At 38.2% G+C, this 12,146-nt stretch overlaps 1 long non-coding RNA gene across 1 annotated transcript; it reads right to left on the bottom strand.

The window, feature by feature from the left end:
* Nucleotides 1–2,845: 2,845 nt before the first annotated feature.
* On the bottom strand, nt 2,846–11,583 carry LOC106887524. The gene is made up of 3 exons (XR_001411915.1): nt 11,518–11,583; nt 10,818–10,850; nt 2,846–3,617 (listed from the first exon to the last, which is right to left on the bottom strand). It is a non-coding gene; the product is annotated as an uncharacterized LOC106887524 (long non-coding RNA).
* Nucleotides 11,584–12,146: the final 563 nt, after the last annotated feature.

Below are 12,146 nucleotides of genomic sequence, written 5' to 3'. Positions count from 1 at the left end.
TTGCTTCAGACCTCTGACCTCTCTGGTGTTATATATGACCAGTCTCCATGGACATATATATGGAGACAAATCTCAGGACTCTTGAATAGTGGGGTGCCTCACAGTAGCTACAGTATATAGAGGCTGGATGTCTTCTGATGTATATTTATAATGCTGAAAGTTGTAGTGCATGCTACTTTTCTCATCTGAAGACAACATAAATAACTCAGGGAAGAAAAATATATTTCATAGTCATTTGCAGATGGACCTTATCCAAAACTCAGAATCCGAATTCTCCTGATGTTTGAAATATGCAGAATCTGACTTTAGATCTTCATTTTGCTCAGTGGTTTCCAAGCATCACCAATTTCAGGTTTGGGTTCTGAACAGATGTTTTTAACTGTAAAGCCATCATTTCTTCCTTCAGTATACATATCAGTTCTTAGCAAAGCCTGCAGCTCTACATTAAATACAACCACGCTTTACACATAGAACTTGACTTTGGTTTTAAAGAATACTAGATGAGGAGGGCAAACAAGCTCCCATTCCTCTCAGGTGCTGCTGAATCTAGATATACTTGGTAATAGCTATGTCTAATTATGTGTTACTGCCTAATCCAACAAGCTGCCCTCATGAGCGCTTCTGGCAGTAGCTTTGTTATTAATTTATATGTTAATTTTCCAGTGATGTTAAAAATTGTAGCCAAAATTTTCTTACAATACATTTCCTTGAGCAATCTTTTAATTTTACAATCTGTGACTTCATTAAACTTGCAACTTACTGTAATCCTATATAAGGCTTGATCCAAAACCATCAAAATCAATACATACCTTCATTTGGATATATACAAGCAAGCACACATACTCATGTAATAATTTTGCTATTGGTATTTACTTATGAATAGGAAGATTTTTGCAACTGCTAGTACTTTATCTATCACTGATATTTGTCCAAATTTGATATTCTCAATCTTTTTTTTTTAATTCCTAACATGTCAAAACCATTTGGAAAAATATTAAATAAGAACAAAATAGAAAAAATTGTGTAATTTCTAAAAGTCCAATACTGCCAGCCTTACTATTAAATTTCATATTGATGTCTATATTTTGAAGTTTTATGTGCTACTCAAATTTACATTCCAACTTTAACCTCTTTTCATAATTTAAATCTAAGGAATCATACAGGAGTTTGGAGAGAAAATGAAAGGCAGGTGAAAAAATACGAACACATTAATTACAAGGATGCTGTCATATATAAAGGTTGGGACTAAGTAGACAGTTCTAGTGCTAATTTAGTCTGAATTTGGTCTACATTCTGCTTCTTATGGAATACTAAGCAAAGATTAATTTTTTAGTCTTGGATGTTTTCTATGGAAAGGTCATTTATATTATAGGGTCAGGCATTGATAGATCTTTCTCCTCCCACACTTGGTCTGCATGTGCTTAGTGCAGTATTTTCATTATTTCACTTAAAGTGTTATTTCTCTGATAGCTGTCAGCATTTTATTATGAACTCTGATTTTTGAAGATTTATAATCAGAAGTCACTTTTTAATCTAACATAGGGAATGTATGGAATTTAATCACAGAAATATTTTATTGTGAAATTTTGAAACATCTCTCTAGCCATTGTACTTAAAATCCCATATGGTGACATCAAGCAGGCACAAAAAACCATAAAGCGTCAAGTACAAGTATATATTCCTCAGCAGGTATATATTAGTGCAACAAAACTTTCACTGTGAAATTATGTCATGTCTTTTTAACAGTAATATATAATACAAATTTGGTTTGAGCATGGGGTCAGAAAATGACGTGTTGGCAACAAGCTTTTGACTCAAACTGGTTAAATTCTGGTTTCTGAGACCGGAAGTCCTTCCTTTAACCAATGCAGCAGTCAATCACAAACACTTTGAGAAACTGCGATGGTGAACCAATAATCTACCCGAGCCTGCAATATCTCTGAAAATCTCCCCCAAAGGGAAAAAATATACAGTCTAGGGAGCTTAAAAACCACTTTTGCTTTGAATTCCTCTGACAGAAACCTTCTCTGACCTACCTGCTAAAAGGTGTCTTTATGCTACATTCTAACCACAGCATGGCCTTGCCCATGACAGAAGACACTGCTCTTCTGCTGTCTGCTATTCCAACTGTCAGCACACCTAACTCTCAACTCTGCCTCCTAAAATGCACCTAGACCTAAGGTGAGAAAAGGCAATAATTTAGACCAAGACTCCTTGCCTTCTAAGAAATCTTCAGCCTGTTCTTATATTGTGTATAATTTTCTTTTTTATTATTATAGAGGTACTGCGCCGACAGTAACTGTTACCCCTGTTTGAGTTTGAAAAAGAAGAATTTAGGGCTTTTTTAGGTTTGTTTTTTTATTTGACTAAGTGTTTTCACTTAATATTCTGCCATTGTGAATGACCAAAAGGCTAGGCTGAGAAAGGGTTAATAGGACACCACTTCAGACCACGGCATTTTATATGTCTTCTACTCACCTCCTGCCTGCTGGCATCACCAGGAGAGGAGACCTGTGATTACATAAAAGAATAAATATGAAATACACTGAATATCAGGGCTTTTAATATCAGTCATCACTGTAATTTTCTAGTAAGCAGCGAGTACTGAATGAGCTGTTGAATAGTGTAGTTTGCTGCTTGTTTCCTGTGAAGTACTCACCCGGTGCCCACCAAAGCTCCTCTATCGCTCTCCTCCTCAGCTGAACAAGGGAGAGAAAATATAACGAAAGGCTTGTGGGTCAAGATAAGAACAGGAAGAGATCACTCAGCAATTACCGTCACAGGCAGAACAGACTCTACTTGGGGAAATTAGTGTAATTTATTACCAATCAAAATCAGAACAGGATAACGAGAAAATAAAAACTAAATCTTAAAACACCTTCCCCACCACCCCTCCCTTCTCCCCACTTAACTTCACTCTTAATATGTCTTCCCCTGTGGGAGGATTTCCCCTGGGAAACGGGGGTTGCAGTCAGTTTATCACATGTTATTTCTGTTGCTCCTTCCTCCTCAGGTGGAGGACTCCTCACACTCTTCTCCTGATCCAGTGTGGGGTCCATCCTTCAGGAGACAGTTCTCTACAAAACTTCTTCAACATGAGTCCTTCCCTTGAGCTGCAGCTCCTTAGAAACTGCTCCAGCATGGATCCCATCCATGGGGTGTAGTCCTTCAGGAACAGAATGCTCCACATGGGTCCCCCACGGGCACCTGCTTCAGCATGAGCTCCTCTCTTCATGGGGTCACAGGTCCTGCCAGGAACCTGGTTCAGCGTGGAGTGTCCATGGGGTCACGGCCTCCTTCGAGCAGCCATCTGCTCTGACGTGGGTTCCTCCACAGGCTGCAGGTGGATATCTGCTCCACTGTGGGCCTTCATGGGCTGCAGCGGGACAGCCTGCCTCACCGTGATCTTCCCCATGGGCTGCAGGGGAATCTCTGCTCTGGCACCTGGAGCATCACCTCCCCCTCCTTCTTCACTGACCTTAGTGTCTGAAGAGTTGTTATGTCTCTCATATTGTCACTCCTCTCTTCTGGCTGCTGCAGGTTGTTGTGCTGTTTTTCTTTGTCACTGATGGTCTTGGCTTTGGCAAATGGCATGTTCATCTTGGAAGTGGATGACTCTGTTGGACATAGGGGAAACTTATAGCAGCTTCTTGCAGAAGACACCCCAATACACCCCCCCCCACACCATATCCCCTACACTCTCCCCCCCGGCTCCCAGCTACCCAAACCTTGCCATGCAAACCCAATCCATCAGTCTCTCTCTCTGCGCTGCTGCAGCAGTTGGGCTGGCAGGCGGCAAGAAAATTGACAAAGCAATGGGAATCCTCTCTGCTATTTACCCTGAGGATGGCCACAACAAAAGAAAAATGAGAGGTTTGACCTTACCGTTTGACTTGCTGCTCTGAGCAGGTTGCAATTACAGGCCACCTATCATTTCTCTATACACAAAAATACAGAGCGCAAGTGCAAATGCAGTTAATGAGAGCTTAGAAGCAGATGCTGTCTTTTCCCAGTTAACACAGTGATGGAGGTAATACAAAGAGCTCTTTATTTTCATGCTAGGGCTGCACAGCATATTCCTGACTAACTTGTGTTTGTGTTGGAGGCATGCATGCCAGGAAAATTAAAGTGTTACAGAGGTTAATTTGTAATAAGAAGTAGAGGCATATTGCCTCTCAGGCAATGCCCACAAAAAGTAGTTTCTGCTCCAGACTATGGTGATTTAGATTGGGCCAAGTTTTCACCTCTCAGATAAGTCAAGCTTGGGCTTCTGTGCTGCTAATAAAGACAGGCTGTGAAGTATCTGGATTGCATCTCCCATGCCATGGTGCAGTAGTATATCCAAACTAAAATATATGCAGCTTTACCCAAAACATTTAAGATATTTATTTTGTATTCAGAAAAGAAAAATAGGTTAATTTCCCAAAAGAAAGGAGAAACAGCTTCTGCAGTCATATTTTGATCAAAACTTTTATTCAGAGACACAGGCTCATGATAGAGCATTGTCTTATTCAATTGGCCTTTAAAGACATGAGTGAAGATATTACATGTCTGGACTGAGACAGATATTCTAGGGCTTTTATTGAATCACATTTCCTAATGCATTTGGGTTTTTTTAATGCTTCTTTCTTTTTTTATCAGAAAAAAAAAGTATTAAAAATATTTTTTAAAAATAGTAAAATAACAAAGTCCTCAGATTGCAGGAAATGACAACAGTGAAGTGATCCATGCAATTATGACATTTTTTATACTCCACATGGCAATCTCTAATTACATGTTATTATTTCCGCAGGACATAATGCCTCTGTGAGGGAACTGAACAAATGGAGAGAAACTGCATAACTATAGAATTCTGAAATTCAAATAAATTTTGAAGAACATAGTCTACGTTTCTTTATCAATATATGGAAACAATAGAAATGGAGACCAGGCAGTTGCAGAAATCTCCCTTATGGACACCACATACGTAACACATTTGATCTTTACACGTAACCCTTTCTCAAATGAGAGCACATGCTGCAGCTGTTGAGAACAAAATCAAATATTCATATAAGACTAGATCCCTAACAGTGTAAAAATACATACAAGAAAAATCCAATCAGATTGTGGTCCTGGGTATGGTAGAAAAGTAGTGGGGGGAATAAAAGAAAGGAAAAAAAAAGAAATATCATTAATAATTGCATTCTTCTCACTGACCTGCACTACTTAATAATCTTTGCCTATTTTTTACGCTGAAGAAATTATAAATCCAATACCACTCGCTTTATGAATATATTTGTGTGAATAATAAATGTGTAACTCATTTATCTATTTCAGAATGTTCTACAAAATAAAATTCTATAAAAATACTACCAACTTAGTCAATAGAAATGTATTTGTTGTTTTCCACATGAAAAAAATTAGAAAACCAAAATCTTTCTGCCTATCCCAGCTTTGCTATGGCCACTTATCAGTGTTTAGAGTTTGATTGCAAGAAAAAGATGTAAAGCAGAAGAAGAAACAATGTTATTGTGGTCCACTTAGAATAAGCTGCAATTCCTGAAGAATTGTAGGCTTTGAGCAACCTGCTCTAGTGGGAGGTGTCCCTGCCCATGGCAGGGGGGTTGGAACTCGATGATCTTTAAGGTGCCTTCCAACCCAAACCATTCTGTGATTCTATAAGAGGGAGTAAACTGTCAGTAGCAACTAATATCCTCCTAATGTGCTACTGCTGAGACACTACAACACTAAGATATGCTCCTGAAGATGTTAGAAAGATAAGAAAAAAGCAGAAATATAACCCATGCCAGGTGGACTCGCATGCCATGGTGCTAGCTGGACTGCCTGCCTGCATGCAGTGTGGGGGAAGTCCAGCTCTCGGCTGCACGGTAATTGTGCAGAAAAATGACAGAAAGGAGGCAGAGTGGGCTGTGCTTAAGCTCTGTGGACTGCTGCTTCAGAATGGTGTACACATAGTCCTGAAAGACCTTACCTTATATATGCAATCACCCTATCATAACACTAATATCTTTCCTTTTCTTTCTCTCTACCTTAGCATGAGCCCTTGACCATCTTCCTTCATTTCTCCGTCTCCCTACTTGATTTTGTTCTGAAGTCGTCTTCCTCTTTCTGAACTTTCTCTGCCTTAATAAATAAATACAATAAAAGTGTACACAAGTAAAGCAGCAAAACAGCTAAGGAAGCAAACACTACTGTCATTATTTCATGTTTCCAATTAATTCACATGGGAAAGGTATTGGAAGTCAATTCAGTGTATTGGAAACAAATCATTCAAGCAACATGGCAAGCTAGGGAAAATAAGTCCTCTTCATAATTACAAAACAGAATGTATTGTAATTGATCATATAGGTAGCCGATCTATTCTATTCTGCTGTCTATAAGCTATTTTTTTTTCATCCTGGGGACCACAGAAACAGTTGGAAATGTATTGCAATGTCTATTTACAAATTTTGCTAACAGGATGTTGTAAAAAGCAAGGTACAAATATGAAAGATTATGCACAGAGTTTACTTCCATTCTCCTTCAGTCTCTTTTTCTTTACGCAATAATTCACATGCAATACATGTGACTTCTTTATTACTATGGCTACTCTGATATACCCCCATCTAGCTGTCAAAACTTACTTAGGTCTACTTAGCAAATGTAAATAAAAATAAAACTGCCAAATAAAAATTGCTGTGGTACACCCTGCTGGCCATGTACATGAAGAACCTTGTTTTCTGTAACCTTTTCTACTTGCTCTGGGCAGATTTCAATTTTTCTCTGCAATAATGCTTCAGTGGTTTGCAGCCTTGTTCCTCCTTCTGACCAGCCTTCTCCTACAATCCCTTCTTGATTTGAAACATCATCCATGGGTCACCCCTAGTGCCAGATAGGAGGATTAGCATTTCTTTAATCCTATTAAATTTACTATCAATAGGTTATTTTCACAGAGGTGTCTTTTGCTAAATCTTTTCCTGTTGCATATTTAAAGTTATTCCTTGGCTGTTTGCTTACTGTGCTGCCTGGTGGGTGGGCACTCTTCTCAGAGGTAGGAGAAGACTGATCAAACATGATTTCAGCCTGATTTGGAACAGTTACAGGAACCACAATCTCTGACCTTCCAGAACGATACTGTCTGCATCCAACTGCAGAAGCCAATCTCTTTTAAATACTCCTAATCAAATAGAGGTGCATCAGCAGGACTGAGACCAACCTCTGCTCAGCTCAACTAATAGTCTGGCAATTCAGGCAAGAGGAGTGGAAAGGTTAAAGAGGTGTGTGGACAGTCTGTGCCCTTTTAGGGTGACTGCTTTAATCAGCTCATGCTTAATTAGTTCCTGTTTGAACATTAAAAACCCATTATTTGCCTAAAAGAAATTCATGCTTTTTCAAATGTCATTAAAATAAAAAAAATATATTGACTTGATTTAAATTTATTTTTATTAATAAATATACCAAATAAATATATTCACTAGTCCTTCCTGCAGTATTTCTTATTCCCCTACAGCAAATTCCCACACTACCCAAAAAGCCAATAGTATCTATACAGACAAATAAACCTTTCCACCAGCAGTTTCAATACATACCTGTGTATCGATTGCATATCTGTAATGTGCATGACTTACACCTGGAGCAGATGGGGGCCATTACTTCTTTCCATAATTCTTCCTTTTGGTTTCATCCCAGAGGTAATGCAGCTAATTTCTTTCTCAAATCTGAAAGCAACCTGCAGCCATTATATCTTTTCCTTTGGCATCCAGTCTAATCTGACTAATGACTGAGATGTTCAGACCAGAGACTTTTGCTTGGCTTGTATTACAACTAATATATCCAATATCCTGGAGTTTTGCTTGTTTCTTGAGACTATTTTATTAGTCAGTAAACACACTGATTGTAAAACAAGCAAGGTATCAGCCAATATGAACTTTTTTGCACTTATCTATCAGAACAGCTAGCTCAATTGTAAGTCAATTTATTTTCCCACACTCCTGCTAAAATGTGGCAAGATACGATGACAGGATGCATTCTAAAATTAGAATTTTTAATTCAGAAATAATATGCTTTCCTCCAAACCCCAGTTTAGCACACTAAAGGATTCTGTGATAGCTAGCAATCTGTTATAGCAAGATACGATGACAGGATGCATTCTAAAATTAGAATTTTTAATTCAGAAATAATATGCTTTCCTCCAAACCCCAGTTTAGCACACTAAAGGATTCTGTGATAGCTAGCAATCTGTTATAAGTGAAAGGCAGAGCATGAAAAAAAAAAAAGCAGAGCAAAAATTAAAAGAAAACCAAACTCCTCTTTCACCCACTAATATATGAGATTATACAAGATACTGAGGGAAGAGTTTGCTATTGATGGGAAAATGAAGTGCTATCAGTTTCTAAAGTTGAAAGAAATGAAGAAGAAATATGAAACATCAAATTGTGAAAAGACTCTTTCAGCATGTTTGGGGCCAGGGATTGTATTCAATTCTATGTGTTCCATTTGTTTCTTAGTTTTCTGCTCTCTTTTCTTTCTGGCTCAGATCTCCTCTGTTTGTGGCTCAGGACATTAATCATTACAGTTCTAAACCAAAGATTTTAGCTAGATCTGCACAAAACTTTTGTAATGAAACTGAAGAAATTTTTTGGGGTTTTAATCCTGCAAGCAGGAAAAAGAAATTCGAAAGTAACAGAAAAAGACTGGCAAAAGAAAAGTGAGCTATAGGCTTCATTTCTGATTTTAACAGAAGATTTCTAAGGGTTCAGATATGTGTTCATTTAGAAAATGGCTAAAATTATTTCTGATGCTACTCTTTCATACTGTTTGTTACCACTTTCTGTTGGAAATTACTGCCCTTACGGCAAGAGAGAGCAGAGGCTGGAACACAGGAGTATGCCCTTTCCCAGTCAGCGCAGAGCCAGCCAATTTGATCTGTAGCCACCAATAAATTGCCATGTGAGCCAGCTGAAATGGAGTTGTCTTAACCTCCAGTTGTAGGGTCATAACCTTCCATTCTCAGGCAGTGTCATTTTAACCTCTCCAGAAAAAGATATTTGCTCACATCCTCATTCACACCAATTTCATAACAGCTAACGTGGAAAGTCATGAGGCTGTGCTGGGCCTGCTGACACGTCCAGATACTGCATTGAGCTATCACACTGCAAGAAGCCATATCTCAGAAAAGAAAACCCTAAACAGTCATAAAATGAGGAATAACTCCATTGGAAACAGTGACCAAACAAAAAGTGACAGGTTTTGGCAGAGTTCTGGCTTTCTGCAGCTGGTAGCATTGTTCTGAGTCAGAACTATGTTCTTGGAAAATTATCTGACATTACAATTACAATGAAGTTTTCCTGGTGAACATTGTAAAACATAATTGGAGTGTAAGCTTCATCACTCCACATTTGTATCACAGAAGAACATCGTGAAAGCAAAAGTTCATTCTGATTCAGACTGTATTGATAATTATTTAGACAGACTACTTCACAGGGCATATAAACTCACAGGTAAGAAACAAACTCTGCATTTCTTTAAGTTTACATCTCCTCTTATAGTTCAAATACCATTGGTAGCAAGTGACAGGTGAATTTCAGAAAAAATATTAAGAAATCCAAATAAAATAAAGATTGTGTCCTGCCAGGTATAGGAAAATGGACTCAGAAGACTATACACTTTTGACCTCTTGTCAGAGGTCTACAGCACAGACATTAAAATATGGGTTGATTGTCCAGACTTCTCTTATTGTCATGTTGACAAGCTGCCTGGCTGCCTGGCTCCAACCCAGACACTTTCTTGTTTCCTCTCCTCAACAGGATAGGGGGAGAAAATAAGGCAGAAAAGCTTGTGGGTTGAGAGAAAGACAGGGTGATACCTTACCAATTATCATCATGGGCAAAACTGACACAAGTTGGTGAAAATTAATTAAATTCATTACTAATTAAAATAGAGTTGGACGGTGAGAAACAAAGGTAAATTAAAATAATATCACCACCCTTTTTCCCAGGCTCAATTTCACTCCTTCATCCCCAACTCCTCTACCTCATCCTGCCCTCTGCAGGGAGATGGGGAATGGGGGTCTGTGATTGGTTCATGCTCCTCTCTGCTGTTCCTTCATCTTCACACTTTTCCCCTGCTCCAGGGTGGATCCTTTCCATGGGCTGTAGCTCTTCAAGGTAAACCCACTGTAACATGGGGACTTCCACAGGCTGCAGGGAAATCCCTGTCCCACCAGAGTCTCTCCAGAGGTCACAGGGGAACCTCTGCTCCTATGCTTGGAGCACCTCCTCCCCTCCTCCTCCTGCTCTCCCCTCAGGGCTCATAGCTGTTTCTTACACTTTTTCCCTCACTTCTCACTGGCAGGCAGTGTTTTGCCCTTTCTCAAAAATTGCCCCTCTTTCTGTGGGACACCACCATCTTCACTGATGGGCTCAGCTGTTCTCTGAGGTGGGGCCGTGTTAGAGCCAGCTGGCTGCCCTCGTTTCCCTTGTCACAGAGACCATCCCAGCAGCTACCCTCTCCTCCTCCCTCACCCTTTTGTCCTCTCCCACCCTCACCAACACCTGGACAGCTACACTCAATACAAATCAGTAGAGACAGACATAGGCTTTAAGGTGAACATTTACCATGTTCATTAACAAGTCTGTATTTGGATGAGACTAATTGCACTGAAGAGGAATGTATTTCTCTTCACTGCCTTTACGGAGAGATTAGAAAATTTGATCAAATGTAGAATTTCACGTAGTGGTTATCCAAAGCTAGATGAGGAGACTGCCATTGAATAAGACCAAAATAAATTAAACATCTCTGTACAAACATTCTTGAAGATGAAAATCAATCAAACTCACCTTCCTGGGAGCTGATGATAATGCTTGTAAACACTATTTAAAAAAGAAAATAAAAATAATTGATATAAACAGTTGACTTTTGTTCCAAGAAAAAGACTAAACCAGCTTAATTTTTTTTTTGGTAATATATTTCATTCAGATGTTAATTTTGTATATTAAAAGCTATAGTGCATTTTAGTATTTTATTTCTTGTATCTTCTGACAACTGAAAAAGCACTGTGTTTTTAAGACATAATATCTGATTGTTTCAAAGAACTTTTTATTAAAATTCCCACTTCAAGGAAAATTTTAGAAAAGTTAGTATTCTGTTCTGATATAGGCTGCTCCCCCAACATCCCCACAAAAACAAGCATACCCAGCTTGCTTAACTCCAGTTATAAAGTGTAACATATGAAAAGAAGGTTGAGAAACAATAAAAATAGTTTGACAGATCTGAAAACTCATTTGTTGTTGTTCCCAAGCATACTTGAGCACATTCACTAGTTATTCATCTGTAGACACGAGAACACATTTGAACATATATAAAAATAATTTAATCATATTTTAAAAGAATATTTTATCACACATAATGTATGCTTTGCTGTTTTTCAAACAATGTGTAAAATGTTGTTATTTACAGATTGCCTATGTTATATCATTTCACACTCTTCTCTTTATATTCCTATTTGTTAATGTCTGTTAATAGAACCAGCAGTCCTACCTGGAATAGTTTGACTGAAGCCTCAGCTGATGTCAGCCAAGTTGAGCTACATAGTGGACAAATCTTAAATAAATAATAACTTGCTGTGTTTAAAAAATAATGAATTTTAATGATTATTCTAATAAAGCTATGTACAGCTAATTGACTTAATTTATCTGAAATCTAAACCAATTATAAAGTTTGAGGGAACTAATAAGTTTAAGGAAAAAAAACAAACCAAAAAACCCCAAAGAAACAACAATAGGGGATGATCCATTTGAGCAATTTATCCTCAGAAATAGTTTAAGCTATATTTTTGTGCAATTCCAGTGTTTAAAAGTTCCCTTGTTTACATTCAGACATTAACACTCTGTAACAAGTATCCAGGGAATAGGATAATATTCCTCAACAGTCACACACACACACTTTCTTTCTCAGATATACCAGCCTTTTTACACTTTCCAGGCTGATCTAGCATTAAGTAAATGTCATGTCAGCTATGTCAAAGAGCTCTGCTTTTACTGCAAGTGACATTGCCATTTATGCCCAAAGGTTAAAGGAGAAAAAGAAGAAAAAAAAACGGTGCAAGTTTTGACAAAACAGCAAAAATGTTAGTATCATCCTGTTCCAGTAACATTGATTTGAAGTAG

Source organism: Calidris pugnax, unplaced genomic scaffold (genome assembly GCF_001431845.1).
Source record: "Calidris pugnax isolate Ruff unplaced genomic scaffold, ASM143184v1 scaffold8, whole genome shotgun sequence".
NCBI classification, from domain to species: Eukaryota; Metazoa; Chordata; class Aves; order Charadriiformes; family Scolopacidae; genus Calidris; species Calidris pugnax.
This window is presented reverse-complemented; position numbering and strand designations above follow the sequence as displayed.